This window comes from Cheilinus undulatus, linkage group 8, assembly GCF_018320785.1.
Source record: "Cheilinus undulatus linkage group 8, ASM1832078v1, whole genome shotgun sequence".
NCBI lineage: Eukaryota > Metazoa > Chordata > Actinopteri > Labriformes > Labridae > Cheilinus > Cheilinus undulatus.
The window spans coordinates 3,404,310-3,426,787 of NC_054872.1; the positions used below are offsets into that span (position 1 = coordinate 3,404,310).

The 22,478-nt window shown below is 41.8% G+C and overlaps 1 pseudogene; it reads left to right on the forward strand.

Moving 5' to 3' along the window:
* The window catches only part of LOC121513464, a 40,018-nt pseudogene extending 22,131 nt beyond the window's left edge, over positions 1 to 17,887 (forward strand).
* The last annotated feature ends 4,591 nt before the right edge of the window (positions 17,888 to 22,478 follow it).

A 22,478-nucleotide genomic window follows, 5' to 3' on the forward strand; every position in this document is an offset into this window, starting at 1 on the left:
TCTTCAGACTACAACATCTTGACATTAGAAATATCCTTAAACTGTCCATGATATCTTAAATGGGTCAGTTCATAGTTGTTTGTTTGAAGACAGGGATTGTTGTTCCACAGTTACTGTGTAAAAATGAGGAGGAGTGAACGCTGTGCTGCTGTCTTCATCTTTCTCTCAGTGCCATTAAAATGCAGAACCTCAAAGATTGTTCTTTAAATATAAGCTGGGAAAGAGTGATTCAATATTTAAAGACTACTAATTCATATTGAATTATATTATATTATATTACAGATATTAAAGAGAAAATTATAATGACGGATTATAAAATGGTATGACAGAATTTTTACAACCCATTCCTTCAAAATGACAGACAACAAAAAAGTCCAGCCCAACCTCTGCTCCAACTGTGTCATTATTTCCAGCAGAATTACAAGCTAAAAGATTTTTCAACAGCAGAAAATGAGATTCACAAAATCTTAAACTCTGCTTTCTCCTCAAAGCTGAATAAATGTATTTCTAAATTATAAACCGCTCTCCTTAATGCTAAAGATGCTAACAGCTTACACGTTAAAGAGAAGAGGGAGAAAGAAGCAGGAATGAAACTCTCAGTAGAGTCCTGGGAAGAAATGTGTTGTTTTCAGTGGTCATCAACAAACTCAGGTGATTGGAGGAATACTTTTGGAAATATACAAAATGGAGAAATTAACTTATCCTTGAGGATCCCAAAACAAAAAATCTACCAAATCTGGAATAAGTGGATTGGATTTCTTGCACCAATATGTGCAGATTTTGTGACTCCTACAGACCGTTCATACTCCCTCTACCCCCTCGAATGGCTAACATCACTGTTAGAAGCTCCCAGAGTTCCTGTGTCAATAGTTCAAATGTTAACTTTCTGTGATTAGAGCACGCAAGAAAGGCTCAGACTTAAAACAGGGTTCCTACATGTCCTGGAAAACCTGGAAAATGATTGACCAATTTTCCAGTCATGGAAAACACATGGAAAATGAGAAAAAAAGTAAAATGTCCTGGAAAAGCTTGAGTTGTCCTAGAAAATTATTTTTCCTCCCTCTGCTTCTCTCTGCCTTGTGGGTGAACGCAAACGGGTTAAACATTTTATGCATGTATGTCTGTTTTCAGCTGCCTTTAATGGGCAACATTGAGCTGTAGCACTGCTCTGCTTCATCTCTGCTTCTAGCCGGCACAGCACCCCACGTGACGCTACTAGCCAATCAAATTGTATATTCCCTTAGAGCAGTTCTGCTGCCCAGTGTTTCCATATGACTTTGTTGCTAGATTTACCGACTTTTCAGACCCAAGTAAGGATTTATTTTCTCCAAAGAAGCGCCAAAACTAGCGACTTTCAGTTCAAGAGTGTTGCTGTATCGCTGTATATCGAGTGTGAGGTTTTTCTCCCTCTCTCTGTCTCCTCTGTTGAGTGACAGAGGAGCAGCGGAGAGCTGTAGTGGGCGTGCTGTCACTTTTGGCTGTGCGCTCGGAGATGAAATACATCTCTGGTTTCAGTAGAGCCGCAGCGACCATGACGACAGCTTTGAGATAGCGACGGGTAACAGGTAGTCTTACTGGGCCACGTTTCACTCAGTATTTCATACTTGCTCCATTGTCCGACAGCAGAAACAGAAAATATGTGAATGAGAAAAACTTCATTAGGAATTCAGCTCTATTAAAATACTGTGTATGTGCACAGAGAGCAGAGCTCTGACTTTTCATGCAGTTTTTAGCTAGCTACTTTGCAATGAAAGTAATTTAGATGTCAACATCCAAGTGAGATCTTATATATCCATGAGTGAGATGCACACAGACCACAGTGAAGAGGCACACCCCTTAGCCTAAATGAGGAAAGAGGGCAGTGAAAACTGAAGACTTGCATGTTCATTTAAATAATGTTGTTAGCATAAATGAATGGGATTCAACATGGCTAAATTAATAAATAGAATAAGTATAAAGTGATAACCATTAATTTATAATAGTAAGACACTACATAAAAGCCAGACTAAAAAGATAGCTAGCAAACAATATTTATGTCTGAGAGTTAGAAATAAATAGATTTCAGGTTCAATATGATACTGTGGTGCTAGCTAGAGATATTAGTCATCAACCCTGAATCTTGTTTCTTAGATGACTAGAGTAACCTAAAATGACCAATACTGGAACAACAAAATGCAGTTTAGCATCTAACTATGTGTGAAATAAGCAGTGAAGTGCCATGTGGTGTGTACAGTATGTATAATACATAGAATATGAAAGATATGAAAAAGCTAAGGTATGAAAAGTAATTTACTGTGTAAACAGTCAATATGAGCAGTAATAGACTTTCAAATGTGTGTTGTTGTCCTCTAATTACAGGAGTGAGTGACGATGTCAGGAAGACAGTGCAAATTCAAAATTGAGTGGAAAGAACAGCACCAGTTCAGGGACTGGCTAGGAGAAGTGTCTGGAGATGTGCATAGGGCATATTGCAAGCTCTGCAGGAAGTCTTTTGATATTGGTAACATGGGTGTCTCAGCACTCAGGAGTCATGCATGGAGACAAGGCCATGTCAAGATTTCTGGACAATTAAACAGTGAGAGAGGAATGACAGATTTCATGAGGAAGACTCCTTCAACAGATACAGGAGAGGGAAGTAGCTGTCCAACAGAGATCTACTAACAGCCAGTGTACATAAGGAAAGTGTCAATAGTGAAAGTACAGCATTACAAGTGTCTAGTACAAGTGGACAGAGGAAAAGCTCAGGAACACAAGGAAGCTCCACATTTTTTTCAAGCCAAGCTGTGTTTGAAGCAGAGATTCGCTGGGTAATTAAGATGGTGAGGTCACACTACTCATTCAACTCCAGCTCTGATATCTCAGCCATTTTTGGTCAGATGTTCCCAGACAGTGAGATTGCCAAAAAGTTTTCATGTGGCGCAACAAAAGCAGCTTACCTTATATGTTTTGGCTTGGGTCCTTATTTCAAAGAGCAACGGATCAAAGATATAAGAAAAGCACCGTGCTATGTAGTATCTTTTGATGAATGCCTGAATAAAGTGACACAGACAGAACAGTTGGATGTTGTAGTGAGGCACTGGAGTGAACGTGAAGGGAAGGTTGTGGTGCATTATTTTGATTCAGAGTTCATGGGACACACTCAAGCAGAGAAGCTTCTGGAAAATATCAAGAGAGCCCTGTCACCACTTAATCCCAATAAGCTCTTACAGATTTCAATGGATGGCCCTGCTGTCAACTGGAAGCTCCTGAGGATATTCCAAGAGGACAAAAGCCGAGAGGACCCAGATGCACCAAAGATGATCAGTTTGGGAAGTTGTGGTTTGCATGTTGTTCATGGAAGTTTTCAAGATGGAGAGAGAGAAACAGGTTGGAAGGTGGGAGATGTGCTCAGAGCACTTTGGCAGATGTTCCATGACTCACCAGCAAGACGAGCTGACTTCATTGAGGTGACCAAAACAACAAAATTTCCTCTGAAGTTCTGTGCCCATTGATGGGTTGAACACTTAGCAGTTGCTGAGCGGGCAATAGAAGTGTGGCCAGCTGTGCAACAGTACATCAGCAGCCACCAGAAACTCCCGAAAAGCAAAGTACCATCATCTGCATCCTACTGTACAGTAAAAGGGGCCACAGCTGACCCTCTTTTTCAGGCTAAGCTCCAGTTTTTTGCATTTGTTGCTAGACAGCTGAAGCCTTTTTTGGAGAAATTCCAGACAGATGCACCAATGGTGCCTTTCTTAGCAAAAGAGCTCCAGTCCATCCTGAGATGCTTGCTGTCATGCTTTATTAAAAGGGAAGAATTGGAGAAGATGAAAACACCTGTCCAGCTGCTGAAACTTGACCTCCAAAACAAATCAATCCATGTGCCACTCAAACAACTGGACACAAGATTTGCCACAAAACAAGCTTTAGAGAAGGCATCTGAAAAGCTCCAGGAAAATCCAGTGAACATACAGGTGTTCAAGAAGGAATGTGTCTCCTTCCTTGCTGTGACCTGCAAAAAAATTATGGAGAGAAGTCCTCTTGTGTACCCAGCAGTGCGGCACATGAGCTCCCTCGACCCTGTGATCATGGTGACAGAGACTGAGCATGCAATAGCAATGTTTGAGAAACTCCTACAGGTTCTCCTCAATGCAGGATGGTGCACTGCCTCAGAGTGTGACAAAATCCTTGCTCAGTATAAAACATTCTCAGTGCATGCAAGTGCAAACCTCAAGGCAGAATTCCAAGATTTTTCATACAGTTGCAGGCTTGAAGAATTTTTTGGGAGATTTGTCAGTGGCAGAGCAGAGTATGCAGCACTGTGGGACATGATGAAATGTCTCCTCACTCTGTCTCATGGACAAGCAGCAGTGGAGCGAGGGTTCTCCGTCAACAAGGACATGCTAGTAGAAAACCTGAAGGAGAAGAGTCTGATAGCATTGCGCATGGTCCAGGATAATAATAATAATAATAATAATATCTTGAATTTATATAGCACCTTTCAAGAAACCCAAGGATGCTTTACAGAAACACATAGACATGGACAAACTATGTGAGGGGTAGGATGAGTGTAAGGGGTGGTTTAGTGAAGAGTGTAGGCTGTGGTGAACAGGTGGTGCTTGAGACGTTTTTTGAAAATGTCCAGAGATGGAGCGCTACGAATGTCTGCAGGAAGAGTGTTCCAGAGGGTGGGAGCTGCAGCACTGAAGGCTCTGTCTCCATAGGTTCGGAGTTTGGTTTTGGGCATGGAAAGTAGGCCGGTGTCTGAAGATCGAAGGTTGCGGGATGGTGTGTATGGATGGAGGAGATCAGAAAGGTACTGGGGAGCCAGAGCATGGAGAGATTTGTATGTGAGGAGGAGGACTTTGTAGTTGATACGGGACTTGATAGGGAGCCAGTGGAGGTGGATGAGGGTCGGAGTGATGTGTTGCCAGGGTCTAGTGCGGGTGAGAACTCTAGCTGCAGAGTTTTGGACGTACTGAAGCCTGTCCAGGGTTTTGCTGGGAACTCCAGACAGGACTCCATTACAGTAGTCCAGGCGGGAGGTTATGAAAGCATGAATGAGTGTTTCAGCCACAGAATCGGGGAGTGATGGTCGGAGTCTGGAGATGTTCTTGAGATGATAGAAGGCAGATTTGGTGACAGACTTTATGTGGGACTGGAAGGAGAGGGTGGAGTCCAGGATGACGCCCAGGTTTCGGACCTCGGAGGATGGACAGATGGAGGTCCCGTCCACATCGAGCATGAGATCTCCAACCTTCTGCAGCAGCGCTTTGTGGGCCACCACCATGAGCTCTGTTTTATTGCTGTTGAGTTTGAGTTGGTTAGAGGTCATCCAGGCTTTGATGTCATGGAGGCAGTTTACCAGGGAGTGGGGAGGGAGCTGAGTGGATGGTTTGGTGCTGAGATAGAGTTGGGTGTCATCTGCATAAGAGTGAAAGCTGAGACCGTGTTTGTGAATAATCTGTCCAAGGGGAAGCATGTAGATGGTGAAAAGGAGAGGTCCAAGAACAGAGCCTTGAGGCACGCCCTGGTTAACTGGGGCGGGGGATGAGTGAGAGGTGCCGATGGTAACAAACTGTTTTCTTTGTGAGAGATATGAGTGAAACCAGGAGAGAGCTGTACCAGTGATGCCAAGATAGGGAGACAGGCGGTCAAGGAGGACGGTGCGGGATATTGTGTCGAAGGCAGCGGTTAGGTGAAGGAGAATGAGGAGGCTGATGTGTCCAGAATCTGCAGCTGTGAGGAGGTCATTGGTTATTTTGATAAAGGCGGTCTCAGTGCTGTGGTGAGTGCGAAATCCTGATTGAAGAGGTTCATGGAGCTCATGGTTGGACATGTGTTGCTGGAGTTGGGCAGCGACTGCTTTTTCGAGAATTTTGCTGATGAAGGGAAGGTTGGAGATCGGTCGATAGTTGGAGAGGTCCTCCGGGTCTGACCCAGGCTTCTTGATGATGGGGGTTACTGAGGCAGTTTTGAAGGATGAGGAGACAATTCCAGATGATAATGAGGTATTGATGATGTCTACCATGATGGGGAACAGAACAGACAGAGATGCTTTCACCAGTGGTGTGGGCATGGGGTCGAGGGAGCAGGTGGATGCCTTGGCTTTCTTGACCCATTCAGCCACTTGGAGAGTGTCCACGGGTGTGAAGCAGGAAAGACGGCAGTGAGGCAGAGGAGCGGTGTCCTGATGTGAAGTGAAATCCTGAGGTGGAGGTCCAGATGAAAGTTGCTGCTGGATGGAGGCAACTTTATCCTGGAAAAACTGCAGGTGCCTAGTGCAGCGGTCGAAGTTGGCTGGGCAATGAAGGTTGTCAATGGGGCGGAGAAGGCGATTTAATGTGGAGAAGAGCATCCGGGGATGGTTTTGCTGGTCACTGATGAGGGATGAGTAGTAGCTGGACTTTGCTCTGGAGAGAGCTTCTTTGTAGGAGCACACATGCTCTTTATAGGCCTCCAGATGGACGGTGAGGCCAGATTTTTTAGAACGTCTCTCCAGCTGTCGGCCAGAAGCCTTCATGAAGCGGAGTTCAGCAGTGTACTAGGGGGCTGGGTGGGTAAAGGAGACTGAGCGAGTCTTCAGAGGGGCGAGAGAATCCAGGCTGAGGGATAGTGCTGTATTGTAGTGATTCGCCAGGGCATCAACTGTGGTTATAGGGTGTGTAGTGGTCAGGTTGGTAGCTAACATGTTCTTGAGAGCTGGGATGCTTATTGACTTGAGGTTACGGAAAGTGATGTTGCGTTTTGTAAGCTGTCTGGGGAGGGGGTGGGGATAGAGAAGAAAACAGCATGGTGATCTGAGATGGCTAGGTCCAGGCATTGTGGAATGAATGGGGTGAGACCAGTGGAGCACACAAGATCCAGTGTGTGACCTTTGGAGTGGGTGGGTCCTTGGACATGCTGTGTGATGTTGAAGCAGTCCAGTAGTGATAGAAATTCGGAGGTGAGTGTGCAGCTGGTGGAGTCAACATGGATATTGAAGTCTCCAAGGAGAAGTATGGAAGAAGACCTGGAGCAGACAGAGGTGAGGAGCTCAGACAGGTCAGACAGGAAGGTGGTAGTTGCTTTGGGAGGCCGATAGGTGAGGACGATCTGAAGCGGAGCTGATCCAGTGAGAGAGATGATGAGACACTCGAGGGCTGAGGTGCTGGGTGCTGGTAGCTCCTTAACCTGGAAATCTTCTCTATATATCACGGCCAGCCCCCCACCGCGACCAGTGGTGGGAGGTTTTTGGATATACACATAGCCAGGTGGGGTTGCTTGATTTAGTGTGAAGTAGTCATTTGGGCTTTGCCAGGTTTCAGTCAGACACAAGAAGTCTACTTTCCTGTCTGTGATGATGTCATGGATGAGGTGGGCTTTATTGTTTATGGACCGGGCATTTTGCAGCATAAATGTGTAAATGTGGTGGAAATGTTTGAAGATGATAAGCAGAGGGGAGTGGGAGGGACGTTAGTGCATCTGAGAGGTCTCAGGTTACTGAGCCGTACGTGTGGTTTGTTGTGATGACGTTGTCGAGAGTGGGCAGGGCGCCGGTCCGACTGGACTGTGGGGACGGCGTGGCTGGAGTAAACAAACTTTAGTTTCTGTGCTCTGTGGATATAACGAGGACGACGCAGAAGGCCGAGGGATTTAATGTCTGTAAGACAGGCTGGAGTGGAGAAAAAGATGAGGTTGAGAAGCTGCTGGGGCGAGTATTTGAGGAGCACCTTGTTAGCTGCGCGAGGAAGCAGTGGGAGCAGGCTGCTGCTAGCTAGCTATCCGCTAGCCCACAGAGGCTAACAGCTGATTGGCGGCTACAAGCTAACAGCTAAACCGGCGTCTAGCCGGGAAATCCTGATGGAAGATTCACAGGTGGTCAAGAGAGAATGCTCAAGATTCGAAGGGGAAAAGCACAGTCAGAGCTCCGGTGGGTCACTTGCTAAGCCAGGAGGCTAGAGGTTAGCCGGAGGACGCTAACAGCTGATCGGCGGCTACGAGCTAACAGCTAATCCGAGAGGAATTACGGTTCACAGGCGTCTAGCTGGGAAAACCTAATGGAAGACCCACAGGTGGTCAGGAGAGAATGCTGAAGATTCGAAGGGGAAAAGCACATTCGGAGCTCCGGTGGGACACTTGCTAAGACAGGGGGCTAGAGGTTAGCCGGAGGACGCTAACAGCTGTGGGGCGGTGAGTACTTTGGCTGACGACAACACAAGGTTCGTTGTAAAAAAGTTAGAGCTAACTGATATCAATCTGCGCTCGATTGGATGGTTTAGCAACAGCAGAGGAACAGCAGAACTACAAGAAATAATCGATGTTAAGCGAAAGCAGACAGTTTTCTTAGGATTGTGAAGCGGCGACAAACACGCCAGCGTCCTCACACATCCGGCGCATGCGCAGATGCAATGGCTGAGCGTGCAGTTGATGAAGCCCTGCCAAAAGACTTAATCCAACACTGCAAAGGAGCGAGAATGAGGAATATGCAGTACCTCGAGGATGAAAAAAAGAAAAAAGAACAAACTGCAAATGAGACGAAACGAACGGAAAAGAACAATTGTAGAAAATAACACTTCTCCAAAGCTTGGGGGTGGAATTTATTAGTGTATGTTGTGATAACTTGACTCGTACTGTAGCAGCTGAAAAAGTCCTGAAAATGTCCTGGAAAAGTCCTGGAAAATAATTTCAAGAAAAGAGTGGGAACCCTGTTAAAGTGTTCACAGCAGAAATAGAAGCGTGCACTGGAATGCAGATCCAATGTTTATTTATTTTCATTTTCTATATATATATTTGTCATTTATTTTTCTCGTGTTTGACAGATTGACAGAAAAGTCAGTAAACAGATTGAGTGATGGACAAATTTGTAAGTATTTACAGAGAACTGATGGACTGAGCGAATCTGCCCTGGCCAAGTGGTTTAATATTGTAGCTTCTGGTTCATAGACGAACAAAAACTGGAAAAGGTATAGCTGTGGAAATGTTCAGGATTATGTACATTTTGTAATATTGCCTTTTCAAATAAAATTAAAATTACAACAAAGAAAACAAGTCCCTGATGACCTGCCTGTACTCCAGCTCGTTCCCCTCAGACACACACCCCACGATGGCTGTGTGGTCAGAGAACTCCTGCAGGAGGCAGCTCCACTGGTTGGTGCTTCCTCTTACGCAGAGACAAAAGTCATTTTTTGCAAGTCCAACTGAGCCTAAAGTGTTTGGTCACAAGTCCAAGTCAAGTCTCCAGTCTCCCATGGTTGTAATGAGCGTTCTATGATCTATATGTAATATAAAATGCAGTCTGCTGGGGAGGCAGTGTAAAACACAAGGATGCAAGGCGTCTGAACAAACTGGTTAAAACAGCTGGCTCTGTGGTCAGAATCAAATTGAACTCATTGGAGGATGAGGTGGAGAGACGCTCACTGAGCAAGGTGGAGGCCATTCTGACAAACATGGATCATCCACTTTACATCTCCCTCCATGAGCAAAGAAACAACGGTGGTGGACGGCTCCTATCCCTGCGCTGCAGGACAGAAAGATCTAGAAAATCTTTCATACCATCAGCTATTAGACTGTATAATTCTAAAGTAAACAGATGAGACTCCCAGACAAGTGAATTTCCCTTCTGGGATAAATAAAGTTCTTGTATTGTTTTGTATTGTAATAACCCCCCATTCTCCTTAAACTTCTGTCAGCACTTATGGTGTAGGTGTCTATATGTGTAAATAAAGCTTTAAAATGCATTAAATTATCTGTTAAGATAACAGTTGAGTGAGATTGGCTGTGTTAAGTTTAAATCAGATTTAAACTTCTGTTTTTGACTCTCTCTTTGTAGTTTAATATCACTGGAGTAAATCAAATCATAGAAACATCCATCCATCTTATCCATCTGTCTCTGTTTCTCACTGCCTCCATGAACCGTATTTAAAGTATTTAGTGTTCCCATCCTCTTTTATATCCGTTAATTATCAATAAACAGCAAATTTATTATATTCAGACGTGTCAAATGTTTTAAGGTTTTCTGTACAACACATACGCTGATATTTTAACCTTTGTTTGTCCCCCATAAACATATGATATTAACCCTCCTACGTCCCTAAAAAAAGTGCAACACCCAGGTCCCTAAGGGTAAAAAAATACCCTCCAATAAAGAGTGCCATAAAAACATTATGTATTAATGTATCATTCCAATTTTTTTTGCATAAATACCTTAAGTAACTTCAGTCCTCACCAAGTATAATGAAAATTATTGGAGTTTCAAAACTTTAACCCTTTAAATGCCAGTTTTTGTGACAAGAACTTGATTTTTTGTAAAAAGAAAAAACACAAAAAGTGAAATATTTTCCATCACATAAATGCAAAACTGAATTTTTTTGTTTGGAATTATCTGAGCCCAGAGGTGTCAAAGATTGGCATCAAGATTGATTTTTAACTATTTTTAATATTTTCGTAGTGCCTGATCGTATAAAAAGTGCGACACCCAGGTCCCTAAGGGTAAAAAATACCCTCTGCCATAAAAGATAGATGTAGTAATGTATCATTCCAATTTGTTTGCATAAATATTTTAAGTCACTTCAGTTATCACCATTTATAATGAATATTCATTATGTTGCAAAATTTTAACCCCTTAAATGTCACTTTTTGTCATAAATACTCCGTTATTTTTTAACCCTCCTAGGTCCCTAAGGGTATTTTTTACCCTTTTGGACTTTAGTTTGTGGATAACTTTGGCTGTGTTGATGCATATGGCATACATTTTGCTGAGGGTGTGTATTTTGGGATGAATTTTGGTATTTCAGGGAAAAAAAATGTTTTTTAAGTTTTTAATTCACTGTGTAAAAATAGTCAATACACTGCCATTGCAGTTTAATTTTTTTTTTTTTTTTTTTCATCCTTGGTTTGAAATCCCTTCAGATTTTTATATTTCATTGTTTTTACTAGGTGGTGATATTTTCTCATATGCTGTATAGCCACCATTGAGAGGCCATGTCAGCATTTTTACATTATCATATTATATCAAGCACTGCAGGCTAATAAAATAAATATTTAGAACAAAACTTACTTGGGTGTGTTCTTGGTATGCCATAGTGTGGTGTGAAAGTGTGTGTTGAGGAATTGATGTGTGTGTGTGTATGTGTGTGAAGCCCAAACACAGCCACTAAAAGCATGGTCAGTACCATGTAAAATGATGAACCCTATTTTACCATGTTCACATGATTTTTCAGATGGTTGTGGTTTGTGTATGTGTGCAGTTGTGTGGGTGTGTTTAGGTGTGTGTGTGTGTGTACATGATTCTGTTAGGCTTTGAAATTTGTAAACATCATCAGGGACTTTGAAAATGTTTGAAAAAATAAGCATTTGTAGCTATCTACACCCACACACTCACGCACAAACACACCCCCACTCAACCCCCTTTCACACTGACACACATGCACACACCCACAAACCTCAACCATCTGACAAATCTTACAAACATGGTAAAATAGGGTTCATCATATCACATTGTACTGACCATGATTTTAGTGGCTGTGTTTTGGCTTCACACACATACACACACCAAGTTCTCAACACACACTTTCACACCACACTATGGCATACCAAGAACACACCCAAGTAAGTTTTGTTCTAAATATTTATTTTATTAGCCTGCAGTGGTTAAATAATATGATAATGTAAAAATGCTGACATGGCCTCTCAATGGTGGCTATACAGCATATGAGAAAATATCACCACCTAGTAAAAACAATGAAATATAAAAATTTGAAAGGATTTCAAACCAAGGAATGAAAAAACTAAAAATAAAAATGAATTAAACTGCAATGGCAGTGTATCCAAAAAATGCGTTAATAATGGGAGTAGATGGGGTAAAAATACCCTTAGGGACTCAGGTGTGACTTTTTTTTTACACAGTCAATTAAAAACTTGATTTTTTTTTTCCTGAAATACCAAAATTCATCCCAAAATACACACCTCAGCAAAATTTATGCCATTTGCATCAACACAGCCAAAGTTATCCACAAACTAAAGTCCAAAAGGGTAAAAAATACCCTTAGGGACCTAGGAGGGTTAAGGGAATATTAACCAAATAATATTTTAACATAGCACACACCTCTGGATCATGAGAGCTACACACAGATGGAGCACACACACTCACAAACAACACTGCTGTGCTGATCCTCCTTGGTCAGGGAGGAGCTTTTTATGAACTGAACCACTGATGTCAAAAGGAAAAACACATTCTGTAAATAGTTTTTTTTATCAAATATACTGTGAAAATATGAGCACTTTAAATAAAAGCATATTATGTAATATTAATGTCATTACAGGCTACAGGGCTGTGGACTATCAGAGACTCACTGTGAAATCGTGGCTTCAGCTTTAAAGACCAACCACTCACATCTGAGAGAGCTGATCCTGAGTTACAACAAGCTGCAGGATTCAGGAGTGGAGCTTCTTTCTGCTGGACTGAAGAGTCCAAACTGTGGACTGGAGACTCTGAGGTAAGACAGCATGTTTAATTTCTCTGCTCAGATGAATATGAGGTGAAACTAAAGCGTAAACATCAGACTGATATTAAACTGATCCTCACTGAGGATTTCAATGATAGGCTCCATTTTCTTCTTCTGTGGTTTTGTCTGTTGATTGGTTGAACAGTTTTTAGTGACACATTTCAAAGCTCAGAATCAGAAGAAAATCAACACAGTCTGTTTCCCTCTAAGCACTCAGAGAGCTGATGATCTTTTTCTCTGTCATGTTGTCTTTTTCACATCAATCATGAATTGTTCAACAACAGACTTTATCCATAGAATAATGATGTATTCATGTAGAGATGAATGTTTCTGAGACTTTGTGAAGCTGTTTGATGATTAAAATGATAGAAAGTTTGAATGTTAGACAGGGCTTGACGCTAACTTTTTCCCCAAGGAGCACATGTGCTCCTAAGTTAAAAAAGTTAGGAGCACATCAAGAAATTTAGGGGCACAATGAAAATTGATCAAATAATGTTTCCATAATAAACATGATGCAAATACCCATTTAAAAACAAAATTGTTGAATGAATTTGTACACAAAATGTACAGAAATGTGAAATAATCAAGTTTGAAAAAGTATTGCAATTGAATTTAGTCTTTAATGTTAGTAATTTTTAGGCTATCTGACAGTAATCATGGGTACAAGAGCTCCATCTATCCTTAAACATTCTCCAGGTCCTCTGAATAATAATAATGAACTTAGGTACACTTCTGTCCCAGTGCTTCAAATGGTCATGAGGCCGACTCTAAGCAGACTCTGGGATGAGGTGTGGGTGGGATACAATGTCTGTATAGAGTCAGAAGAACCAATCTGTCACTGATAATGAGCATTTATTTATTTCATTTATCACTGACATCAGGATGAAACCTTGTATCTCAATTTTTCATGATTGTAATTTGTTTTTATAAATCATATTTATATGATTTTTATAAATTCTAAACTTTTCATTCCCTGAAAAGTGATCATTTTGGAGATAGCAGTCTTTGGCCCAACACCAGCGTTATGAAAGTTCACCTGGCCTAAAGATTTTTAAAGATATTAGAATGAGCTGAGTTTGAGCTCTGAGATGCTTTTCAAAGAAAATGATGAATGATGGTTGGCTATTTGGGTATTTATATCTCACATTGGGGCATTTACTGGAGTTCTGTGGCTTTATGAACATTAAAGAGATGCTTTCTCATTTTTTCCACTCATTATTAATTCTTTAGTTAAAGGGGGAGGGGCCTCATGTTGGTCTTTGCCCTGGGCCTCCAAATGACTAAAAGCAGCCCTGCCTCACACCTGCAGCTCTCCAGACACATGTTTCACCCTGCCTCATTTTGGAGCTTTGGTTTTCTATTTCTGCTCTTTTGACAATATTTATGATCATTAGTGCATTAAGATCAAATTAAACAGCCACGTTTGGACAACTTTCACTAGATATGACGTCATCTCCACGTGCGATCCGTGTGTGTTATAAAGGTTTAAATGTGGAAGTTAAAGCCTGTCTTCTTTATGTGGGTAACAGGTTTATTGATGTGACCTACCATGAATCTTTACTGATGACAGTGTTTACCTTCATAAAGGTCTTTAGTTAAAGTCTGTGCAGCTGTCTGCACGTCAGCAGACACTCAGCCAATGGAGGCAGCGACAGAGTTTTATCATAAATTCGCAAACTAACTCATTTTAGTCACACACAAACCAGTCTGATGTACAGAAAGACAGAGAAGAAGAAAAAAACGCTCAAAGTGAGGCCCCCTGGGTGGATCTCTCCTTCGGCTGATTTTTTATGCGCACATGTGCCCCTAAATATTTTTTACAGTTCGCACACACCTATTTTTAGGCGCAAATGCGGGTGAAACGCTGGCACTGTGGAGCCCTGATGTTAGACTCTTTGTTTAAATCTCTTCTCTCCTCCTATAATAAATATTACAGATGTGTTCTTTGTTCATGTTTCTCCTCAGTTCATCCTGACATTTCTGGCCTCAGAGGAAACTTTGAGATCTACAGTTAAATCTAAAATCAGTCTGAGAGTTTTCATTTCTGTCTAAACATCATGAGTTTGCCTGTTTGAAGAATTCATAATGAAGTATCATGTTGGTGTGATTTACTGGAGCTTTTTTTCTACTGGTGTGTTTTTGTTTTTCTCCTGCATCATGTTGTGTTCAGGTGTTTGGAGTTTTCAGCGTCTAAACTCTAAACCTTCATCAGCTCTGATCAGATTATTTTACATTTAATCATTTAAACACTAATGGTATTAAAACACTTGTTCATTTAATCTTTTTATTCAGGTTGGTCAGCTGTGGTTTGTCAGAGATCAGCTGTTCTTCTCTGGCCTCAGCTTTAAAGACCAACCACTCACATCTGAGAGAGCTGGACCTGAGGTACAACAAGCTGCAGGATTCAGGAGTGGAGCTTCTTTCTGCTGGACTGAAGAGTCCAAACTGTGGACTGGAGACTCTGAGGTAAGACAGCATGTTTAATTTCTCTGCTCAGATGAATATGAGGTGAAACTAAAGCGTAAACATCAGACTGATATTAAACTGATCCTCACTGAGGATTTCAATGATAGGCTCCATTTTCTTCTTCTGTGGTTTTGTCTGTTGATTGGTTGAACAGTTTTTAGTGACACATTTCAAAGCTCAGAATCAGAAGAAAATCAACACAGTCTGTTTCCCTCTAAGCACTCAGAGAGCTGATGATCTTTTTCTCTGTCATGTTGTCTTTTTCACATCAATCATGAATTGTTCAACAACAGACTTTATCCATAGAATAATGATGTATTCATTTGATGATTGATGATTAAAATCATCGGCGGAGTTAGGGGGTGGCTACAGGGGCTAAAGCCCCGGATGTTTTCATTAAAGCCCAGAACCTTTTGGTCTCAGAGCGACTCACTCTCCGTTAAAGACCCTGTAAAGTAAAAATAAATCTGTTTGTTGTATGATAGATCACTGTGTTATCAACCCCCAGGTCAAATTTCAGTCAAATAAAGCATCTCCAAGTTTATAAAATTAAGCTTCAAATCATGAAAAATGAGGCAGTAAAATCTGCTCCAGGATGGTGTGGGCGTGTCTGTTGAATGAGCTGAAGCCACGCCCACTCAGGAGGAACATGATCCTCTCAGGTTTAAGAATGTTACAGTCTGAATGGAGAAAAGCACTTCTGCCATTAGCCTGTCTCTTGACCTTTTGTTGACCTTAGAAGAAGAGACAAAGTCTGTTCAAATCTCTGCTATGATGCGGGGGTGACTGCTTCCTTCCACAATACAGTGGTGTTAGAGGGGCAGGGTCACTCCCTACTGTGGGCTCATGACATCGAGAGCCCACATATTGGCCCCGCCCACATGAAACCAACCCAGGAAAGAGGTGAAATGGTCTAAATCCAGAATTCAGTCACATGTAGATCTCAGTGTTTTCACATGTTTACAGCAACCATATTCCAGCATACCTAGAGTGTTAAGACAAAAACTTTGGATTTCACTTTACAGAGTCTTTAAGTTATTAATTGTGCACAAAGTGGGGATGAAGTGAGTGCTCTTCTCGTCAATATGCAACCTTCGGTAAAAGCCGAGGCTGCGGTAGTGAAACCAAAGTTGAATGAAGAAACGTTCAGCAAAGAGAACAGCAGATGGTCAGAATCCAGGTAAAGTTTCTGTAGTCTGATTTAGCAGACAGACAACATTCAGCATGTTCATTCAGGCTGAGCCCACAGCTCGGTCATGTGTGTCTGCTTGTGTCTGTGCCGTTTCAGTCAGACTCACCTCTCTGATTAAAGCTGAACACAGACACGTCCGTCACATGAACCAGTTAGATTATAGAGCTATAACTGAGAAAATAAATATGCATCCTCCACGTTTCAGACAGAACTCCTTCCTTAAAGTTTTCCTTTGAGTTCTGAACATGTTTGATAAACAGTGATCTGATCCTGTTAGCTGGTGACCCTGGGTCAGTCTGTCACACACACTGAACACAGCAGAGATGTACAGTCTCACTCATTTATTTGGAGAAAAATGTCTCTCTCCCAAAATAAATAAATAAATAAATAAATAAAAATCAAACAAACAAAAAAGAAAACTTTATTATCATTGAACTTTATTATTTTTGAACCAAACTCTTAGCATATACTTAAACATTTGGTTAAAGCTGTGTTTAAAACACTGCAGTCAGACATGAACCATCTAGAATAAAGGATGATCTGAAAGAGGGGAGATTAAACTTCTACTCATGATTTAGCCTGGGTCACTCTTTACTGTGTTTCTGCTGAAGTGTGAGCTGACTGTAGACTGGAGAGGTTCAAATCACATGGAAAACACTAACTTTTTTACTCTTTCAAATATTGGCTATAATGAAAGTCTGACAGGATTTGGTCTCTCATTTATCTGGGATCTTCTACAGATAAATATGATGTGGCTTTTAGACTCTAGAAGATGGTTTGATTTTGTGTTAGGATGATTTAGTCTGACCTTATTGACTCCATCATGTGGAAACAGTTAACTTAAGAATTTTTCTGCAATTCATAGCTAATTTAGCCTCTTCATTTTTATTAAAAAAAAAGTGCAAAACCCAGTGAAATATAGGAAATCAAGCTTTTGAAGCTCAACAGTTTCTTGGGGATGACCCCCAGACCCCCCCACATGTCTGAAGTAAATCTACATGCCTCACTAACTACTGTACATGTGATTTACTTTTTGGTAGTTTAAAGTTTCAGAGTAAGGTAAAGGAAAGGATATAAATAAACACAGGTGCTGAGTTAAGGACAGTTATGACGTAAATATGAGGAAAGGACAGATGTAGCCCTTACAGAGGAAGATTCTCCAGGAGAAAGAGTGAAATGACTGACATCAGGGAAAGAAACAGGGAGGAAATGTGTGATGAGCCAAGAGAGGAGAAGAGGAGAATTATTAGAGAAAAGCCTGAGGTTGAATTCAGATTTGAGGAATCATGAAACATGAAGTAAAAGAAAAGTAAAAAGAGAAAGAGAGAGGAAGGAGAGAAGAGGAAGTGAAGTCACTAGTGGTTTTAAAATCAGGTGAAGACAAAGAGGCAGAAGATGAAACTGTTGATCAGATAATAGAGCTGAGTTACAGAAAAGATAACAGAGGTGCCAAGAGTTTATGAGACTGAGATGCATTGTCTTTATACTCACTAGGGATTTTATTGCCTTGTGGACTGCCAAGGATTTGGACTTGTGAGTCATTTTAATACTCCAACTTTTTATCGCTACTATGGCCGATAACAAGCCTGAGTGTGTGTCTTGCTCACTTACCATCTCGACGCTGAGGAAAAACATTGCGTCGCTGAGAGCAGAGGTCATGGAGAAGAATAATCTCATTGTGGAGTTTTCAACCGTAGCCACGACCCAGACCAAGCACCTGGCTGTCATGAGAGCCTCCAGTCATGGATTCCCTAACACGGCCTGCCTCTCCCGCAGCCCCACTCCAGCAGCTCCAGCAGCTCCAGCAGCTCCAGCAGCTCCAGCAGGTGTATGCCAGTGGAGAAGTGGAGGCTCCGGTGAGCTCCACTCCATGTCAGCCGGAGCTCTGGTCCATTGCCTGCAGGGATAAACACCGTGCCATGCCTCCTTCTCCTCCCTCTTCACCTCTGGCCATCCCGCTGACCAACAGGTTTGATGTCCTGAGCAAAAAGGACTTTCCTCCTCTGGGCGAGCATGTCCCTCAGCAGCAAGCCCTCCTCCACCCACAGCAAGCTGCTGAAGGAGTCCGTCTTGCGGAGGAGCTCCAGAGGTTACAACAATTCAGAAGCAGCAGGAACCCTCGGCTGCTGGTAAAGGGTGCTTTCTGGATCTACAGCGCTCCCCGGAGCCTCTCAGTCCTACACAGAAGCGTGTCTGCGAGGGTTCAGAGCCCTCTATGTTTTTCAGGCGCTCCACGGAGGTCTCCCTCACCTCAAGGCTGTTCTGGGCTCGTTGGACAGATAAGCGCAATGGGGGCTTAGCGCACTCTTCCCATGCGCCCAGACATCGACCAGCCCCAGCGGCTCGTCACACCGTGAGTCCTCTGCCTCGCTCCTCTGGTGGTGTACCCGGGTCATCTCACGAGCCTGCTGCTTGTCTCTCGGTCCTCGTTGTTGGATCATCCATGGTCCGCCACATGCAGATTAACAGGTGCAGTACCTCTTGCCACCCAGGTGCAATGCAGGGAAACGGTGCGTAATTTCTGGCCCGTTTCCCTCCCCCTGCTTTGGTGATGTAAAATTCTCCCGTTTCCGCCAACTTCACATCTGGCTGAAGGACTACTGCTGTAACAGAGGCATTCCCTTTGTGGACAATTTCACATCCTTCTATAAAAATTCGACCTCTTTAAACGTGATCTCCCCTATCCTAATCACACAGGTTCCCGTCTTTTATCATTAAACATTGAACTTCCTCTGCGCTCCTGCAGCTTTCTCAGCATGACAGTCCAAGCTCAACTCTATTACACGCCCCACCCACCGTATTCAGTCTTCCCCATCAACTAAAAATGCTGCTTTATCCCAGCCCATGTCTTTTGGACCATCAGGTTTCAAAAACAGGAAAGGTTTAGGTTTAATTCATTTCAATATAAGGAGCATCCTCCAGCATGACAAAATTGATCAGTTAAAATCTTAGTAACCCAAACCAATCCAGACATTATTGTTCTTTCTGAAACTTGGCTGAAATCTTCTGTTTGTGACTCTGAGGTTGCCTTGGATGATTTTAATCTGTTTAGAGCAGACAGAAAATCTAGGGGTGGTGGTGTGGCTATTTATGCCAGAGCATCTTTAAATTGTTCTGTGCTAAATTCAGTTACGGTTGAAAAATGTTTTGAGTTTTTGGCTTTGAAGATGAACATTGCAAACAATAATTCTATTACTGTGGTTGCTGTGTACAGACCTCCTTCAGCTTCCCCTTCTGCTTTAAACATGTTAGCTGATCTTTTAGCTCCACACAGAAACTCTGAGATTATTGTTTTAGGTGATTTTAATTTAAACTGGTTGAGTTCTGCTTCAGATAACCTAAGAGAAGTATGTGAAAACTTTAATTTCACACAACTGATCAAGGTCCCCACCAGGCCAAATCTGAAAGACCCCTCTAAGTCAACCTGGATTGATTTAATTTTCACAAACAGAGCTGACAAAATGACTGACTTTGGTGTATTTGAACTTGGTTTCAGTGATCACTGTCCCATGGCTTGTATTAGAAATACAAAGTTAAAAAGGAATTGTCCTCGTATTGTAATTAGTGGTCATTTTGAATCTTTTAGTGAGCGAGCTTTTCTGTCTGACCTTTATAGAAGTGACATTCATGATACTTGTAAAATCCCAGATGTGGACGTGGCTCTTAGCCACTTTTGTAAATCCTTTAACTCTGTTGTTGATAAACATGCACCCTTCAAAAAACACAGAGTGAAAAATAGGAACACTCCCTGGTTCTCAGCTGAAATCTCAGCTCTGCTGAGAGAGAGGAATAAGGCCTGGACCCTTGCCAGGCGTACTGGTGAGCCCAGTCACTGGGTTGAATTTAGGCGCCTTAGAAATAAATGTACCTCCACAATAAGGAAGGCTACAATGAATTTCTATTTGATTCTTGTTCCCAATCCCCACTCTAACCCCTCAAAATTCTGGAGGACCATAAATTCCCTGAATCAGAAGTCCTCCCCTTCATTACCTGGTCTCACCTCAGCTGATGGCTCCATAATAACTGACTACAGAGACATCTGTGTGGCCTTCAATGATCATTTTAATGCTGCTGGAAATCTATTTGACAAAACACACACAGGACCCCCTCTCTCTATTATTGATAAGTCCTCCCAGGCCACGCCAAGACCAAAATTTACTCTGCAGTCTGTTTCCCCTGATGCAGTCCTCAATGCTTTAATAGCTTTGGACTCCAAATATTCAGTTGGTGAGGATAAACTGGATCCCTGCCTTTAAAGCTTGCAGCCCCTATTTTAGTGCACTATGTCACATATATTTTAATCTGTCTATTATATCCTGTACTGTTCCCTTGGCCTGGAAGACCGCTTATGTCACTCCACTACACAAAGGTGGTGAAACACATGTTATAAACAACTATAGGCCGATTTCCAAACTGTCGTGCCTTCCAAAAATATTTGAGTCTTTAGTAAATGAGCAGCTCAAATCATTTCTTTAACAATATTCTGTTTTAAGTTCACACCAGTCTGGTTTTAGACAGAAACACAGCACTGTCACTGCTGCCACTCTGGTTTTAAATGATTTTATATCAGCCCTGGATAACAGGAAACACTGTGCAGCTTTATTTATTGACCTTTCCAAAGCCTTTGACACGGTTAATCATGCAATGCTTCTAATTAAGCTTAATAATACTGGCTTTGATAAGAATGCTTATTGTTGGTTTTAAAGCTATCTCACGGGCAGACAGCAGTGTGTAGCACTGGGAAATTAAAAATCAGATTTTATTACACTCACAATGGTGTTCCTCAAGGTTCTGTCCTTGGTCCAGTGCTTTTCACCCTTTATCTTAATAATATTGTGTCAGCAGTTTCAAATTGTAAAATTCATCTTCATGCAGATGATACAATTTTGTATTGCTCTGCTGATGATGTTCAGTCTGCTGTGTGTTCTCTTCAGAGCTGCTTTAGTGATCTGGAGGTTGCTCTTACCAAACACAGGTTAGTTCTGAATGCAGAGAAAACTAAATGTATGCTCTTTTCTAGAGCTAAGAACATGTGAGAGTGTCATTATCACTACTCATAGTGGCACCAGTGTTGACAGAGTGACAGCATATAAATATTTGGCATTTGGATTGACGAGAAGTTTACATTTAAAACTCACGTGTGTAACTTGGTAAGTAAATTGTGCCAAAACATAGGCTTTTTCTTTAGAAATAAATCGTATTTTCCTCTGCATTGTAGAAAAACCCTGGTTGAGGCAACTTTTTTATCAGTGTTGGATTATGGTGATATTTTGTATAGGCCAGGGGCGGAGCTAGGTGTTGCCAACATTAGGGGCTTAGCCCAGGACTAGGGGGGTCCAGGGGCGTTCTCCCTGAGTTTTTTTCCTACTTTACAGACACTATTTTCATTGATTTTAAGCCATTTGTATTCATGGAATGCACATGTTTTATTTGGGAGAACTTTTTGTGTCTATTAAAAACGATGTTTATGATTTTAAAGTGTTGAGTTTACACCTGTAACCTACTTACATTTGTTGTTTTTAATTCCAAAGGCAGTTAGCATAACAGAATTAAAAACCTGAGCTGTCATCTATAGGTACTATGTGACCAGTTCCTTTCTGACTCTCTCTGCTCTCTCTTCCTCCTCTAATCTTCAACTCTCTCCCTTTCTCTCTCTGCTCCACTCTTTCACTCCTGGATGGAAGTTTGCTCCACTGAAAGAAGAAAATATAAGATCAAGAAGTTTCAGATTTATGACCATATTACCATTAAAAGATCAAATATATCTCAGTCAGTCTCATCAGCTCTTGGCTCCTCTGCTATCTTTTCTGTAACACAGCTCTATTATCCTGTCCTGTCCCAGAAATCTAGGAGCTTTAAAAGCTTTATTTCCTATATTGTGGTGTGTTTCACACTCGTTTTCACTAAAAATGAAGGGGCTAAATTAACTGTGAGTTTAGGGAAAATTCTCAGGTTAAATGTTTCCACATTATTGGAGTCAGTAAGGTCAGACTAAATCACCCTAAAACAAAAACTAACCATCTTCTAAAGTCTAAAATCCACATAATATCCCTGATAAATCAGAAACCAAATCTAGGGGGCGTTCATAACTGCCAGTATTTTAAAGAGTGAATAAGGTAGTGTTTCCTACCTGATTTGAACCTCTCCAGTTTACAGTCAGCTCACACTTCAGCAGAAACACAGTAAAGAGTGGAGCCAGGCTAAATCATGAGTGGAAGTTTAATCTCCTCTCTTTTAGATCATCTTTTATTCTACATGATTCATGTCTGACTAGAGTGTTTTAACACAGCCAGAACCAAATGTTCATGGAAATGCACCAGAGTTTGTTCATGACAAACCAGTGTTCTTTTTCTGCT